The 17,722-nt window shown below is 39.1% G+C and overlaps 1 long non-coding RNA gene across 1 annotated transcript; it reads right to left on the bottom strand.

Annotated features, from left to right (window-relative positions):
• Window positions 1–14,558: 14,558 nt before the first annotated feature.
• Window positions 14,559–16,581, bottom strand: LOC149832172 (uncharacterized). The gene is made up of 2 exons (XR_016433091.1): window positions 16,460–16,581; window positions 14,559–14,925 (listed from the first exon to the last, which is right to left on the bottom strand). It is a non-coding gene; the product is annotated as an uncharacterized LOC149832172 (long non-coding RNA).
• Between the last annotated feature and the right edge of the window lie 1,141 nt (window positions 16,582–17,722).

Below are 17,722 nucleotides of genomic sequence, written 5' to 3'. Positions count from 1 at the left end.
ATTGAATTAGGTCAAGGGATGAGATTATCTCAGCCCTTGACCTCCTCTAACCCCTATAAAAGCAAAAGAGGGCCTCCCCCCCTCCCCTCCCTATTTGCTCTTTTTGTGATTTTTCTCTCTTTTGCTTCCTCTTCTTCCCTTACTCTCTTTATTCCCCTTCTTCTTTTTCTTTTTCTCTACATATTCCTTGCGCATCCTTCCTTGGCCCAACAATGAGGATACCCACGTGTGTGTCAGAAGTGGAAGGAGTTCGTTGGCATGGTCTTCACTCACATTAGGCAGCCGATTCGTGCTTGAAATCTGATTTCGCATGCGTAGGAGTCATTTTTGCCAAAGAGGTAGGGTTTTTTATGCTCTACACACAAATCAAAACTCGTAGGCATGAGTTCCTCTGATTTTTTATCAGGAGAGACCCTAAACCATGCCTCTCATACATGGGTTTAGCTTAAAGTTGTCGAAACATAAGGTGGAAAAGGGTTTTCGAAAGAAAACTCTCTCTAAAAGTCAATTTTTTTAAAATCAGGTTTGAGGACTCGATTCCAACTTTGACAACAATAAGTAAAAAGGGATTTGTAAACAATTTGTTTTTTGGACCTAATGGAAAGAGGTTGATTTTGATTTCCCCAAGAGGAAATCGATTCACCACCAAAATTAGCCAAAATTTTGAATTAAAAACAAAAAAGAATTTTAGAAATAAAAATTTATAAAATTTAGAAAATACATGTATTACTTAGTTATTTTTCTGCAATTTTGGTTTGAAATAGTAGGTTATGTTCACATGAATGCACTATAAAAACAAGCATGATTTCCATTGTTTTTGTCATAGAAAAATATGTGTTTCATGCTATCAGTTTTCTTAGAAATAAATTCTATAAATTTTGAAATATTTATATAATATCTAATTGTTTTCATGCAAACTTTAGTTAGAGATTAAGTGGATTTTCATGCAAATGTGTGGTGATGATTAGCATGATTTATTATTTTATGTCAGAGAAAAATTATGTATTTTATATATGATCGTAAAATTATTGAAGCTATTTGTAAGGAAATAAGCTTCAGAGAGATGTGTCTCTTTTCTAGCCCAATGACCTCGAAAACAAGATTTTTCTATTGTAGATTAGTTTAAAGTAGTGTAGTTATGTTTTTAAATTTTTTCTTAATATGATTTTGTAAAAAAAAAATAAAAATATGAATTCGGGTGGCCTGTCTTGGGCCCACACGAATGCCTATACCTGTTAATACGTATTCTCAGCCTGACACCTGACTGATAAATTGCTCGTATCACTCTCGTCTGGAGGAGTTTTAACGAGAAATTCTATGTACGGATTGAGTAATGTTCAATGTCAGTCTGAATAGAGAAGTGCAGGTCTGCACCAAAATGTTCGTAACTCCGTCATCCAAATGATTTTTTATAAATGATTTAAGGCATCGAAAAGTTGAGAAAGTTCTCTATAAACTATAAAAAATTCAGCTCTGACTGACAACTGCAAAAGTTTTTGTAACCTCTGTAACAGTCGAATAGAGTTAGGTCTTCGCATGTTTTGACCCGGTCTAAAACCGACGATCATTGCTTGTGAATCTTGTGCACTTTTGTGTATGCCTTGCAAATTTACATTGTACTATTATGGGCTGTTAAAGAATTAAGTTTGCTGCAGAGAATTTAAGTGTCCACTACTGAGACACGATCGGATTAATATGCTACGGCACAAACATGCCCTTGTGGCTCTTATCGAATATATGGACCGAAGTGTCCATTTTGTGAATTGATGTGAATATTAAGTGATTATTCATGCTATATTTTTTTGATATAATATTGACATATATTTGCTATTAAAGATTGGAATATTGGATGCAATTAACTATAAAAGAAAATTCATTATTTTATTAATGCATGTGGGCTTAAAATTTAGATAAATTAAACATGTGTGATATTACCGAGCCCAAAGCTAAATGTGAATTGTTAATGAATTGTGCATGCTGTAATTTATTTTTAGATGACTACCATATACTTGATCATGATGATATGAATGATTGGATGCATTTAGATATAAAGAAACTCAATGCTTTATATTGCACATGTGATTAAGTTTGAAATGAAAGAAAGACATATGTAATGATACTGAAAACGTATGTTTCAAAATATGTATCTATGAACCTTGAAAATGCCAAATCCCTTAAGTAGATTCGTATGTGAGTCTTGCATGTAAAGTAATTAACTTGAAAGTTTAAACATGTGATACTAAAAGATCGATACTTACTAAGAGAAGGTAAGTGGTACTAGTCCGACTACGTGGGTATCAAATTGAGCATGAAAGGTTGCTCCTCCCCAATCATGACGATAGATGAACCTTCCACATTAGACTGCAACATGAGGGATACAAAATCTCATGAGTAAAGTCTGATACATCAGAATAGTAGTATGAGAACTTCTCTCACTTTTGGCGTCTCTCACCGAGCACTGGTGAATGATGTCCGACCAGGCCAAAGCCACCCATATTTGAAAACACCACTTGCACCATGATTCTGATATAGAATTGTTGTCTGTGTTTGTACCCACAAGGATAAGAATCTTAACATTAATTGATTGTGCATTTAGATAGGCATATCATACACCATTTAAAAAGAAAACTTAATTAAAGATGTTAAAGTCACTCATGCATACAATTCAAATTTTGTAATGGTAAGTGCATGCATTTTTATTTATTCATGCATCTTTATTTGTTCATGTGTAAGTGAATGATTAATTGAAAGCAAGTTGGAGAATGAATGTTTAAATGACATATTAGGAATTCATGTTTTTATTTGTGTTGCATTTTATCTTACTGAATGTATGAAAAGTCAAAGCATTTGTTGCTTACTGGTTTTAGTTTATGTGTTATGAATAACTCTAATGTACTAAGACATTATTTGTCTAACCCTATTGATTTTAAATGTTTCCAGATAACGAGTGAATTCACATACGATGGTAGGAGGTTGCGACGGGGGCTGAGCCAAGCCTTTTCCAACCTTCTAATGTTTTGGACTGAGAACACTTTTAAATGCTCAAGACTCTGATAATTTGTTTTAATTTTTTCAAATGGACAATTATTATTAATTTAGAGATGTAATGGATATTATTTGATTTATGAATGTTTAATTTTCTAAGTTAAATGTATGTAGAAAAATGAATGTGATCGAGAAGTAGCACGCCAAGTTTTTGTTCCGCTTGGTTTTTCCTATGTAATTTTATAAAAGTATTTTAAAAAAAATATTTTAAAAAAATTTAGGATACAAAATATGGGGTGTTACACTGAAGTGTGCCAAGTGTGTTCTCTGTAAGAAGGCCCACGACGAGGTTTGGACGGAGCATAGGGAGCTCGCATCGAACGTAACCCTACTCTTCTCGGTGGCTCACTCCAGCCACATGGAGATCGTCTGAAAGTTTTTTTTTGTCTGCTGGAGCAGATGTTAACCAGAACCTATTTTTTGGCTACACAACCACCACAACTACTCGTAAGGGCCACCATGATGTTCTTGACATCCTTCTCAAAGAAAGGGTGTCTCAACCTGCTTGTGACGATGCATTGATGAAGGCGAGCCTCACTGGTGAGGCCAAGGTTGCCCAATTGCTGACAGCAGGGGCTCGAGTTGCTTAGTATCTCACTTACCCTCTCTTACATTAGTAGGTGCTTCTCCTTGATGGTCATGTCATGGGGAGGCAATTTCTCGGGTTGGTGACAATGTTACTAGCTGTAGCAGAGGGGTTTTTGGTTTCTAAAGTGGGAGACACTTTTGATTGTTCTTCACGATCGCCATTCGAGACAACCAGCGAAAGCACCAGAGAAAGGAAATTCTAGTGGCGGTGACCATCGTTATTGGTTCACCTGGAACAATCATGGTCTTTAGCTCCTCGGACCAGGATGATGCTGGAAGCTGTGTTGAAAATGATAGGGAGGACGACATAGATGAGGCAAAGGCGGCCAACTGACCACCATTGGATATGTTCAATCTCACAGTGAATGGAGAGGAAGAGTCTCCTATTGTGAACCAGACAACCCCTTCTCAAGCAACAAAGGCAACGCTCGCCACCATCGCCAACCTTATTAACTAGTGGGAGAGCATCAAGCTCGCCTCCGCGAGCTCTCGATTGTCTGCTTGATCGAATTTGACAATGCCCTCGCAGTCTTTGTGAGGGTTAGCAACAAGGCACATAGGCCTCTCACCAAGATCAAGGGAACCGTGGAGCTCGACACCTCCCTACTGGTGGCATAGGGGCAACGAATCTTTTGGAGGAGATGATGGAGATCCCTCCCTGGGAGGTTGCGCTGGAAGGCCGACAGGAGGCCAGTGGCCCCTGTCATGCCTTCCCCTATCTCTCTCTCTTTATCTCTCTGGGTCTACCAGGAGGGTGGTGCCGAGCACCCCTCCTGGTATGTCTCCTCTTCGGAGGGACAACAGGGGCGAGGCCCTGTCGTCATCCTGCTCCAGCAGTGCGGCAGGAACCAAGTCCCTGCCGCCCCCGCTCTCTTTTTTGACATGCGGTAGGGCTGCCGCCTGCGTCGCTTCCTCTCAAGCAAAGGGCTCCCAAGGGAGTGCTCTCAGGAGTCCCTTGTGCTATGGTTGGCAAGGTGGCGGGGCCCCTTGCCTGCTTCTTGTTCAGGCAGGTCAGCAGGGGCCGAACCCCTGCCACCTCCTTTCTTCGGGTTCTCGGTAGGTTGGCAAGGGTCGAGCCCTTGCCACCTCCCTAAGTTCTGAAACGATGGCAGGGGCTGAGCCCTCTCGCCGTCTCCCTCTCTTTTCCTTGATTGGGTGGGCAGGGGTCGAGCCCCTGCCACCTCCCTATGTTTGGATAGGTCGGTGGGGGCCAGCCCCCTATCATGTCTTTGCGTTTTGGTAGGCGGAGAGTGGTCGAGCCCCTCCCTGCTTGTTTATTGCGCAAAGAAGGGGTCGACTCCCTCCCTGCTTTCCCGTGTTTCACTGAGAAGGGGCCTAGACCCCCTTCCTCCCTCTATTGGTCAGGGGAGGGGTTGAGCCCCCTCCTTGCTCCCTCTTCCTTGGCATCAGGCAAGGGCTTCGCCTCCTGCTTGTTTGCGTGTTCGTCAAGCAGGGACCAAGCCCTTGCCTCTTTGCTCTTTCGGCAGGCAGGGTGAAGCCTCCTCGTAGTCCACTGACAGCAGGTCAGCAGGGGTTCGCAGCCCCTGCCCCTGCTTCTTGCGCTTATGCAGGTGTGCAAGGACACGATGCCCCTGCCTCTGCTTCCCTTATGTCAGGACGACGATAGTACCTCTTGACCTAGTATTTTTGGTATTAGCTTGTTAAGATTGTTACTTTTGCAGCTCGTGTGATGGATCTTGCTCGCGCTTTGCGACTTGAGCCGTCCATCGCTTACACTCGCAGACGCCAGCAAGCTTGCAACTCCCAAAGGTAGGGGAAGATTGCACAAAAGACTTGGACAATTGAATTAAGTTCAATTAACTAAAAAAAGACCATTAAATAAATAAATATATATATATATATAGAAATATATACATATATTTATACGAATACGCATTTAACTCAAGGACGCGGTTTTGCGATCCTTGTCCTTTACTTTGCCGTTGCGCATCGCGCAAAGGTTTGACGTTGCACTCTTGCTTACAGTCTTTACTTGTCGTTGCACGTTGTGCCCAGGGTTTGCATTGCACTTTTGCTTACCGCCTTTACTTTGTCGTCGCGCTTTGCGCCTAGGCTCTTGCTTTTGCCTATGTGTTGGTATTGCCTTGCTATTACAGATGACATGCAGGTTCTTGCTCTTTACGTATGCCTTAAAGGCATCCTCGTGGAGGATGCAAGGGGCATTTACCACTCTCCCTTTTGCGATAAGAGTTAAGTCGGGAGCGAGCGACACATCCTCATCTAAGGAGAGGGATACCTCGCAAGGATCCTGGCTCTTTGTGTGCGTAGTCCTGCAAAGTCGACTTGAGATTTTAGGGAGCTGCACAAAAGCATCAAAGACTGCTCCAAATCGAAGCATTTGGAAGGATGTGACTGGCTGATTCTGCTCACCTTTTTGGCATATCTCGGGTGATCCTGAATTGGGGGTTCGAGCGAACTTCTTAGCGGGTGTTCTGTTGAGAAACCTGTATCCCGTCTATCGAGGCCGGTATTGAGTCATGCGAGATATGTAGATACCCCGATAGCGGATGTGTTTCGAGATAATTACATGCATAATGTTGGCACAAGGTACTGCTGTTTCAAAAAATAGAGTAAAGTTGATAAACTTTACATCTTTGTGAAACACTCCTGTTGAGGCTTCTATTGAGAAGTTATACCCCCTTCATCCTAGAGTACTTGTAGTCATGCATGACACGTCTAGTACTGCGATGATCGGATGAGACGGTCGTGCGACCTCGAATAGTGTTAAATGCACAATGCTGTAATCACTTAAATTGTGACTGATTCGCCTTCACAGACAAGATGCTCGAGTGGTTTAAAGACCACAACATAGAATGGTGGTTAGTTAAGCAACCTCTAACGCACACATTCACTTCTTGTTGTCTATCAAGGGAGAGGACAAAGCGGTACAAAACTCCAATGGACAGGTTGTTAACAACTACCCCACGGGCAATGATTCAGCCTCCCCAGTCATTGGAGTTAAGGGGAAAGGGGCTACACAAGTTAGCTCAACACTTCTGCAGAAGTTGGATGCATCCCTGACACTGCTTTTCAGCCTCTGAGAAATCCTCTCTCGGCTAAAGTCGTCCCCTTTGGAGCGGACTCAACTAGCTATTCGAGTTATTGAAAATACATATAATAACAGACGCTCGAACTAGTCTTAGTTGTTTCTACGTTTTGCCTGCACGTACCCGCATGCCAGTAATTATCGAAACATAAGGTCTGTTCACACTGGTCGTTGGGTCGTGAGATTTGCTTGCACTATGGATTCGCTTGCACTACTGATTCACTTGCACTACGGATTCGCTTGCACTACTAATTTGCTTTCTTGCTCGATAGTTCAGTATGCTACTCGTCGAGCTGTGCATGTCTGTCAAAGTGTTACTCTAGTTGGTTAAACTGCTTACGCAGTTCTTTGCGAAGTAATAAGGAGCTTCTCATACTAGTTAAATGCTTATAATAATAGCATTACGCCAGTTGCTACATATTAGCATGTGACTTGCTTTATCCCTTGGTCGAACTGTTTGGTGCTTATTGTAGCGTAGCACTTGTTGGCTTGCATCTCTTATGATTGATATGATTACATACAGCTCATACTCTACGAACTGGTGGCAACTAGGATTGATGTGGCCGATTGTCTTATAAGCTGCTCACATATTGTGATATAACTGTTGCCATATGATTGCTTATCGTGTATAGCTTATGAATGGCTTGCGATGCAATGGTTTATGCCTTACGATTAATTTAATTACTTGCTGATGGGCTGAGCCATGTTATGGTAATTGTATGCTTTACGAGCATTGTTACGAGTGCTTGTTTTATTCAGCTATTTTGTTTGGTTGTCAGGTAGAGTTAGTTACTCTTCGCCTGTAGAATCAACTCGATTGCCATATCTGCGTGTTCTCATGTGTCATTTACGCATGCTTTGATGTCCTGTTTGGGGATTGTAATGTTCCTCGTGACAATAACACGATGCGTAGGATTATATGCTTCTGTGTGGAGTGATATGATGCATATTGCTGATATATATGCTTGTGCCCATATTGTGGCTACTGACCCCAAGAGGGGTCAACTGTTAGGAGCAGTCGATTGTATAGATGCGTGTATCACTGAGTATGGTGTCTGTCGAGGACCGGATCTCCAAAGGTAGTCGCAAAGACGGTGAACTCCTATGAGGAAGTGTATGGTCCAAGACCAGGTATACCATCTAGGGCGGAATTACCTGTGAGGTTGTACATTTCCCAGACCAGGTAATCCGGCATTGATCTTGTTGTTGTATTAGTGGCTATCGACCCTGAGAGCGGTCATTTATGTTGATGCGTGAATCACAATGATTTTCATTGGATATGGCATTTGTTGGGGACCGGCTTCCCAAAGGTTTCACTGTGGGAGTATGTATGATCAAGATCAGGTGACCCGGCTAGAGTGGGAGAATCTCTGTGAGGATGTACACTGTCTACGAACGGGTAGCCGCAAAGACGGTGAACTCCTGTGAGGAAGTGTATGGTCCAAGACCAAGTATACCCTCTAGAGCGGTAATTCCTTGTCAGGTCGTATATTTTCCGAACCGAGCGATCCAACGTGGATCTTGTGTTTTTGCTTACCATAAAAAGTTATGGTGAGCTGTGATGATCTTTTGAGATTGTTTGTGATAGCCAACTATGAATACATAGCTTCAACTTTTTGTTTTAGCATGATTACATGCACGACTCAGATGTGAGAATCGGATCGTTAGCGATTTGAGATAGTGATTATATTTTGGACCTTCTACGGAAGGGTGAGCTTTTCTGAGAAAGTATGACGCCTTAGTGAGTTGTAACCGGTGACAGGTGGCCGCGTAAGGCCTTGAGAGATGAAAATACTTTAAGGTTGTTCAGAACAAAGCGTTTGTTAGAAGTCGTGAGAGCGACAAACGATGTCCTGATACTGATTTAATGCAGAGACCTCGTTCTAGGAACAAGAACGAGCTAGTTGCGTGGTGGTTCACAGCCGACGATCAATTGAATCGTATGCTGCGTTTGTCAGTTGCACTGCTTACCTGCTTTGAACTGCTTACTTGCTTTGAACTGCTTACTGTTTGCACTACTTACGCGTTTGCACTACTTACTCGTTTGCACTACTTACGCGTTTGCACTATTTACTCGTTTGCACTACTTACGCGTTTGCACTGCTTTCTTGTCGTGCATTGCTTACCTGTTTAACTGCATATGTGCTTTAAACTGCGTAACCTACTAAATTAAATGTACTTAATTCAGTTTCTTGTAGTCTCTCTTGTGCACCTACTAGTTTTTCGCGAAACTAACCCATTCTATGGGTACAAGTGATGTTTAGGTACACCACGGGCGATGGCGCGATTGCAAGATGACTTCAAGACTTCTTCTTCCTGCTCTTAGCTCGCGTTCTGGACGCTATGGGTTTGTATCAGATTTTCCTTACGATACCCGAATTTTGTGAGTTTTGGTTCTTTTAGCTAACGTGCCCAAAGTTGTCAGCTTGCCTTCTGATTTAGCAAAAGAAAAATCTTTCGCTGATTTCATAAACAAACTCTGAAGGAAAGAGATATTCTAGTCTCTTGCCTGTTTTTTTGAAAAGGTTCGCAAGTTTGAAATTTGGGGCGTTACAGTAATATCTCATATTTTTACACTTAGTCATTTTGTGATTTTTTTAAAATTTGGCTAAGTATAGAAGAAAAATCGATAAAACCTTGATATAGGTTGACGTCTTTGAAATTCCACTAGAGGAGGGGTGAATAGTAAAATATGAAATAGATCGATAATATAAAAATTAAATGCAATAAGGCATAACACATAAAACACAGGATTTATACTGGTTCGGTCAAGTAACTGACCTACATCCAGTCCCCAAGCAAAACACTTGAGCCTTTCACTATAACATCTGAGTTACCGGATAAATAGTACAACACCCTCTTCCTCAGAGGTCTTCTTCTCTCAACAAAGAAGGAACACACCCTCTTTCACAAGGGTCTTCTTCTCTCAACAGAGAAGGAACACACCCTCTTTCACAGAGGTCTTCTTCTTTCAACAAAGAAGAAACACACCCTCTTTCACAGAGGTCTTCTTCTTTCAACAAAGAAGGAATACAGTGAATAACATAAAGTTACAATACTTCTTATAGAACCTTCAGAATGATATGAATGCACGAATGAAGGGTTCTCAGAACCCACAGTGGTGACTGCAGAGGAAACAACCGTGGAGGAACCGGGACAGTAGTCACCCACTATCTCTTCCCTCTTATAAAAGGGGAACCCTAATTGGGCCCCCCTTTTACGGGTGAAAGGCAAAAAGAAAAAAAAGAAAAATAAACAAGGTTAAGGAAAGAAAAGGCAAAAAAAATGAAAAAGGGAGAATGAGAAAGGTTAAGGTTTGGAAACATTGAGAAACCCATCCTTTTATATTTCAAGTTTTTTTTCTTCCTATTTAATCCTATGAATTTATCTATATTATGTTTTGAGACTTATATTTTTGGAAAATTCAAGAAACATGCCTACTCTCTGGAAAATATTTGAGACAGGGTTTCTTGCTCTGTTTTTCTCAAAATAGGTTTTCTATCTTTCTAAAATTTTTAGAAAACCCCTAAACTTTTTTATTTAAATCAGTAAGTTCTAAATATTATATTTAGAATTTAGATTTGTTATTTTTTGTTTAGAACTACTTCTGACTTTTTTTATTTTGCATAAAAGTACTTCTAATTAGTGTAATACCTCCTTGAGCTTTATCCAGACAGGTTTGGATCTGGATTGGATCAATTTGGTACATGTAGTTTCTTATATACCTGATTGGATCTGGTAAATTTCTTTTTGACCCAGTTATGATCTATTTTTTTATCATTACCTTGATACGAGAGAGGAAGTTTTTAGCATGCATTTTTTTTTTCTGGATCCTGAAATGATTTTCATCATTGTATATTATTTTAAAATGCTATATTTTTTTTATGTTCGAATCCTAATATATATGGATCTAGATCCAATATGGTTTGTATTGATCCAATTTTTACATGGATCAAGTTTAATTGTAAGATATATTAGATCTGGTATTTTTTTTCAAGATTGGATCAGGTGTTTGGATCTGGTAAGGTGAGATAAACCTAGTTTGATCCAATAAAACATATGAGATCAGGTTGAACCTATATGGATCTGGATAGATTAAATTGATTGAGTGTAGGTCCAGTTGAATTAGTTTTGGATCCAGACAATGTTATTGGATCTTGTTGAACTTGAATGAATCCAAATATACCCACTACTAACTTTTGGATCCAAAAAATATAACTGAACATACTTGAACTAATATTATATTTGAATGGGTAATTTTATGAGTGTTTTGAGGTTATTTAGATATTGAGCAAACAACTCAACTTAGATAAGTATTAAGATCTAGTTTGAAATTATTTTTTACTCAAAGCTCAAAATATGATATGAACCCAATTATGGTTGGATACATGTATAATTTTGGATAGTTCCTTAATTAGGTTCTCTTATTGAATGGATCTAGTGTTGGGTTTGGATGCCCAAATATGAGATATGGATCTAGATTTGATCTAGGTTTTGTGATAAATCCAAAAAAGTATAATATCCAAACATGAGAGATGGATTCATATTTGATCTAGAGTTTATGGTGAGTTTGGATAGTAATAAGCGAGATATTTAACCTAATAATATATTTTATGTGAGTTCTAGTTTGACTCAGATAGATCCAGATAAGTATAATGTTAGATGTGTGATGCAGATCTATTTGAATTTGAAACATATAAATATTTATATGGATTTGGATTATGGTCACATCCTTTATGAGCCATGGTTTTATTTTGCATAAGATCCATTTATTAATATGGATTGTGTTGGACTAAGATAATATCACAAGTCGGTTTTGAATATGGATTAATAAAAATTTAATGAATTTGGATCTAGATTTTTTAGAGATCTAGTAATGGATCTAAACTTAAATGTTTACAAGCTTATAGTTTGATTAAAGCCTTGAAATTGGCTCATCATGTTTGGCATATCCAAAGGATAATGAGATAACTCCCATTGGATATAAATCTGGTGTATATCTAAATTAGATTTGGATATGAGAATTTATGCTTTACTTCATGATGAAAAATTAACTTAATATGTGAATATTCTCATAATGGTGATATATCATGAAGGGAAAGTCCAACTAATGTATGTAAAACCTCATGATATCATGACTTAATGCAAATATTTTTTAAATTCAATGCATTGGAATAGTGAGAGTTGAATTATAAATTTTTGCATATGCATGTATGAATATTTATTTATATATAATGATAAATAATCATCATAAATAATGTTCTCTATGGTATGCTTGTACGAATACACAAAGGGATATTTTTCATACTTTAAAAGCTTATGCATGAAATGCAACATGGTGTTAGTTAGTCACATTTATGATCATTTGGGTCTTGATGTATTGATCTAAAATGATCAGGTGGTGATCAACACGTAATAATACACATAGATAGTAAGAGTATAAACTATAATGAAAGTTTGAAAAGTGAGAGTATTTGTTATGTTTGACAAACCATGGATTCATGAATTGATACATTTCATAGTACTCTACTAGTATGCACGACATGATGATGTCCTATGGTATAATCATGGAAGAGTCATAAGAATCCCATGACTAATAAAGTGAGACACATAATATGATTATTTATTTGAATGTGATATTGCACATTAAGGGTTAAAATTTTAAATTATGACATAATGAAAAACCCATATAGTTATGTGAAAGATGTGTGATACATAATGCACAAGTTATGATGCAATGTGGTGTTCGCCCCATATGGCCAAGTGAGAGATATAGGATCCTAGTACGGATCCAGTGTAGCCATTAGGTCTCACACATGAAACCCATAAGTCAAAGATGAATCTAAGTATTGAATCTGAAAGGTATTGGGTACAAAGTAGTGACCCACTTACATAGTGGGTCATTAAGTTATGAACAATTGGGATAGTGGTGGACCCTACAACACATTGAATTCTAAAGTATATTTGAGAATCCAATGAGACGATTATGGATAGGTAACGTTTTCCCAGGGGTGGATAAGTAAACTAGCCTCTGCAGAAGAGAGCTCGATAATTGCATTGAGAAAATTCCCCCTAAAACAAGCCGTTAATAACAACCCAATTTCTTTCTCCTTTGTCTCTTAGAGTTTGCCCTCACTATGCATACCACGGTTCAGAAACTTACAAAATATGCTGCAGCTGAGACCAACAACATCATATCTAAATCCATGAATTATCTACCGATAACTATTATTAAGCTGGTCCCGTGCCAAGCTGAAGGCCCAGGTTTGAATCTCTCTGTCATTGCCATATGGGGCTTAAGAGATATCTGGTAGGGGCCCGCCTAACCCCAGATTGCCTATCAAAATAAAAAATACAAGAAAATTTGAAATTAGAAGAAAGCTATAACGGAGGTGGTCGGACGAGTTTGGTGGCTTCGAGTGGTTTAAAATGGGGGTCCGTCAAGAATGATAGATAGGTTAAGAAAAAAAACTGTCACTCCAGATATCTTATTTTTGACCATTTTGCTCTTCTAAGTCATTAATAAAAGCCATAAAAGAAAAGTAACTGGGACCAGCCGATCTTGAGAGATTTCCAGTGGAGGTAATTAGTCAAAGTATAGGTTTACCTGAACCCACCCAGTTGTCCAAGTTAGAATTAGGATGAATCCTATACTTCGTAATGCCACGAATTTTGAAATACCACAATATCGTAACAGCATTTTTTTTTCTGATAACAGTTTCTGTGTTTTTAATTATATTGTCATATTGAGTTTTTCCAGCTACATGCATTTTAAATACACCCACCTTTTGGTCTAATTCATATGCACACCAAACTTTTGTAGCTTTTCATTTTCAAGCCAAAGGTTTTTTATTGCCACGCATTAACTATTGTGGTAGGGATGGCCATTGGGCTGGCCAGGCCCGTTTACAGTTCAACCTGCCGGCTTTAAGTGTGGCTCAGTGAGGGCAAAGTTTTGGCCCCGTTTTTAACGGGCTCGAGTTTGAAGATCAGCCCGAATCAATGTGAAGCGGGTTGGATCCAATTCAATCCGACTCAAATTTATTTGTAAATAAATTAACAAGTTCTCAACTTTCTATGCACCCAATTAATTATTCTTCTAGTTTTCATAAAATTTATGTAACTAATTATGTAAATACTAATACTTAGCAAGTTGGTATAAAAAAATCTATATTATTAAAAATTTAATAAATAACACAAGCCATGGATTTCAGCCCCGTACCTAAGGAGCTCGAGCCTAAAACCTTGACTCAAATCCGGCTCATAGAGGGCTCAATGGCCTGTGATATTTATTAAAAATTCAAGGATGGATCTATCACCACTCACCATGCTGACCAAAAGATCACCACGCTGACATTTGGATTCTGGCAGATTCCTTCAGTTCCTGAGGGTAGGATTGCAAATGGGTCGGATATTTAGTCGATTCCAACACAACCAAAGAGAATTTGGGTGGATATGGACTAAAAAAAGGTTTCATTTATATAAATGGATCGGACTTGGAATAAGTGATTTCACAATGAGTCGAATCCAGATCAGAATGGGAAAACAAATAGGGTTAGAACTGGGTTGCATTCGATTCCAATGCAACCAATTTTGTATATTTTGTATGAAAACCTATATAGTTCACCCATTTTTTGTGAATCCAATGTCAGCGTGGGTCAGATTCCTTGTTGTCAGTTCTTCACATTATTAATGAATTTTTTTATTGAGAAAACAAAAAATGATTGTTCACGTGGCATGATCTGGGCCTTGGTATCAACGGTGAAGGTTGACATCATCATAGGGCCCGTCATATGCCATGTGACCCGGTCTGCCTTGCTCTTTTCATTAGATAAAGAGGTCGACATCCAATTACACATCAAAAGAACATAACAAGGATGGCTTTTATTTATTGTGAGGAGATTACACATTCCATTGCACACAAAAAAGAGGGGAAACATACACAAGCTGCATGCCAGTCAGCACACTGTGCATGAAATTGGCATGCTTAATTTATTTAAGCATCAACCACTTATTGATTGGCTCTACGTATATGAGCCATAAGGAAGCAAAGAGGCTTCAGTTCTGAGGTTGGCTTTGGGCCTTCACAAACTCAGCAAACTCCTTGGCAGAGCAGCACCTCCACCAACAACGGTATGGGCAAATAGGATACCATGGACGATAACAATATGGTCTCCACGGAAGACACCTTGGATAATATTGATCAACATTGTCATCCTTCACGTCTATGAGAAAAAAAAAAACAGAAGAAAAAATATAAACATTAGTATATTAAAAAACAATAAGTATGTCTTCGGGCTTGGTGTAGGAGATGGAGATGCATAGTTTTGTATGGTCCGAATTGTAAAAACCATCGTTACTCATTAGTCTTCGAATGATCCTTGGCCAGTCTAGATTTTCCTTTTTCTTGTCCCGACTATGAATACAGAGCCACTAATTATACTCAAATGGAAGTGGTTATAATATATATAGAGAGAGAAAGTCTCATATTGATTAGCCGAGTTGTAAAAACCATCGTAATCATCGTTACTCCTGATCGTACAGATGTGATCTATGTACTTGATTTTATAGGGATTAGCTCTTCAAGCGTTTGATTCCAACACATGGGTGGATTTTATAAAGTTCGAAAATTCAACGGTCCAAAATATAGGAAAATGTGTCTGTGCTAAACCCATTTAGTGCTAAACCGCACGCTAAATGAGTTTTTTTAGGCTTCTCCACTGCTTTTATGTAGTTCCGGCTCCATAAATGTATTGGGCATGGTCGATTTACTAAGAATCCATATCTAGATCATTTGTTTTCCATGAAATTGGACCATTGATTTTTCAAACTTTATAAAAACCAACCCATGTGTTGAATAAAATGCTTCAAGAGCCGATCCCTATAAAATCAAGTACATAGATCACATCTGTACATTCAAAATTTAAAAATAAAATTAAAAAAGCCCCAAAAATCCATTTAGCACCAAATGGGTTTATATATATATATATATATATATATATATATATATATATATATATATATATATATATATATATATATATATATATATATATATATATATATATATATATATATATATAGAGAGAGAGAGAGAGAGAGAGAGAGAGAGAGGGGGGGGAGCATGGCATAGGGTCAGGGCTGGCCCTACTCACCCTTACCCTTACCCAAACCCTCTTATTGGAGATTTTCTGGTCAGGGCTGGCCCTACTCACCCTTACCCTTACCCTTACCCTTACCCAAACCCTCTTATTGGAGATTTTCTGGTCAGGGTGAGAAAGTCTCATATTGATTAGACAACGGTTACACGCGCATGTGTGTGTGCAAGTATGATAAGTAGGGGTGGCAATCGTGTCGGGTTGGCGGGTCAGCATACCTCAACCCGAACCCGACCCGTTTATTAAACGGGTCGGTTGTGGCAAACACAAACCCGGCCCGTTTAATAAACGGGTAACCCGACACGACCCGCCAACCCATTTAATAAATGGGTTGGGTCGGGTAAACGGGTTCTCAGGTTCACGAGTCAGGTTGGCGGGTTGACGGGTTGGGTTGGCGGGTTGACCGGCTCGCCTAACCCGTTTATTAAACGGGTCAGCCGGGTTGGCCTACCCTCAACCCGAACCTGACCCGTTTAATAAACGGGTTAGGCGGGTCGACCCGTTTATTAAACGGGTTGGCTTAAGCCCAACCCGAACCCGCCTAAGAGGCCGGTTGGCGGGTCGTGTCAGGTTTTGCCACCCCTAATGATAAGTAACATACTTTGTTTGTCTTCCAGTTCACGTGCAAAAGCTTGGGAAAATATCAGCAGAGCAACAAAGAGGGTGAAAATTGAAACTCCCTTCATCGCCATATCAAATCGTAGAGAACGAGCGTGGAATGGAAGCCCCGTGACTAAATCTACTTATAGGGGTGGTTAGGATGAGAGAGAGAGAGAGAGAGAGAGAGAGAGAGACATTATTATGGTAGTTGAGATGAGACAATGCAATTTGGTTAGGATGAGAGAGAGAGAGAGAGAGAAAGAGAGAGGCATTATTATGGTAGTTGAGAAGATGAGACAATGCAATTTTGTCAAACTTTTTCACAGGTTGAGCTATCATCCATTTCTTTTTTATGAAAGGCGAGCTGGGGTTAGGCTGACCCTTACCAGTTCATTAATTAAGTAGTAAATGTGATTTGTATACAAAACTTGACCCTTCTGTCAATGGGTGCCAATTTAGGAGTGATATTTCTAGGATTTGATCATTCTCCCTGTAGCTAACTGTGCAAGATTTTACACCAAAAAATATGATTTATAGTAATTATATCTAATGTTTACCTTATACTGTACAAGATGTAGAAAATCTCCATTGGCATCTCCTTCTTGAGTCCTTTTCCTTCCAAAACCTGTAAAGTTTCTGTCATAATTTTAGTCCTTCACAATATATACTTGCAGACCCACCTCCTCCCCTAACATTACGAGCCATAATCTTCATAAAAGGAAGTTTGGGAGCTGGTTATACTGCCTATCATCCAATTGCTATGAACACTAGGAGAAAATAAGGGTTTTGGTACGTGAGGCTGAAAGATTTTATGGTATACTTTTACTTAAAATTCATACTAATACATTCTCGATAAATTTGATATGGGCTTTTGCAGTGATTTCTAATCACCCGATTCATCTCGGCCACTTATCTTGTGTAAATTCTTCTTACATCTTAATATGAAATAATATATTTTCTTTCTTTCTAAAAACAAAGATCCCTTGTTGGAGTCACCCACGTAATGTGGGTATTATCAGGATTAAAGGACTCCCATGAAGGTGTTCCTATCGGATAAACTTCACGATTTTGGAAGGGAACAATTATTGTAATTGTTCCCTAATAAAGATTTACATTATATAAACGGGTGTCAATGAGAACCTGTATCAAGAGAAAAACAAAGAAAAGGATTAAGGAAGAAATTACCTTTTTTGAATTTTTTACTAAAGAGAAAGGGATCCTACTCACCGGTTGCTGAAGGTGCCTGCGCTCATTGGAGGGCTGC

Source organism: Nuphar pumila, chromosome 7, assembly GCF_984573655.1.
Source record: "Nuphar pumila chromosome 7, dmNupPumi1.hap1.1, whole genome shotgun sequence".
Lineage (NCBI taxonomy): Eukaryota > Viridiplantae > Streptophyta > Magnoliopsida > Nymphaeales > Nymphaeaceae > Nuphar > Nuphar pumila.
This window is presented reverse-complemented; position numbering and strand designations above follow the sequence as displayed.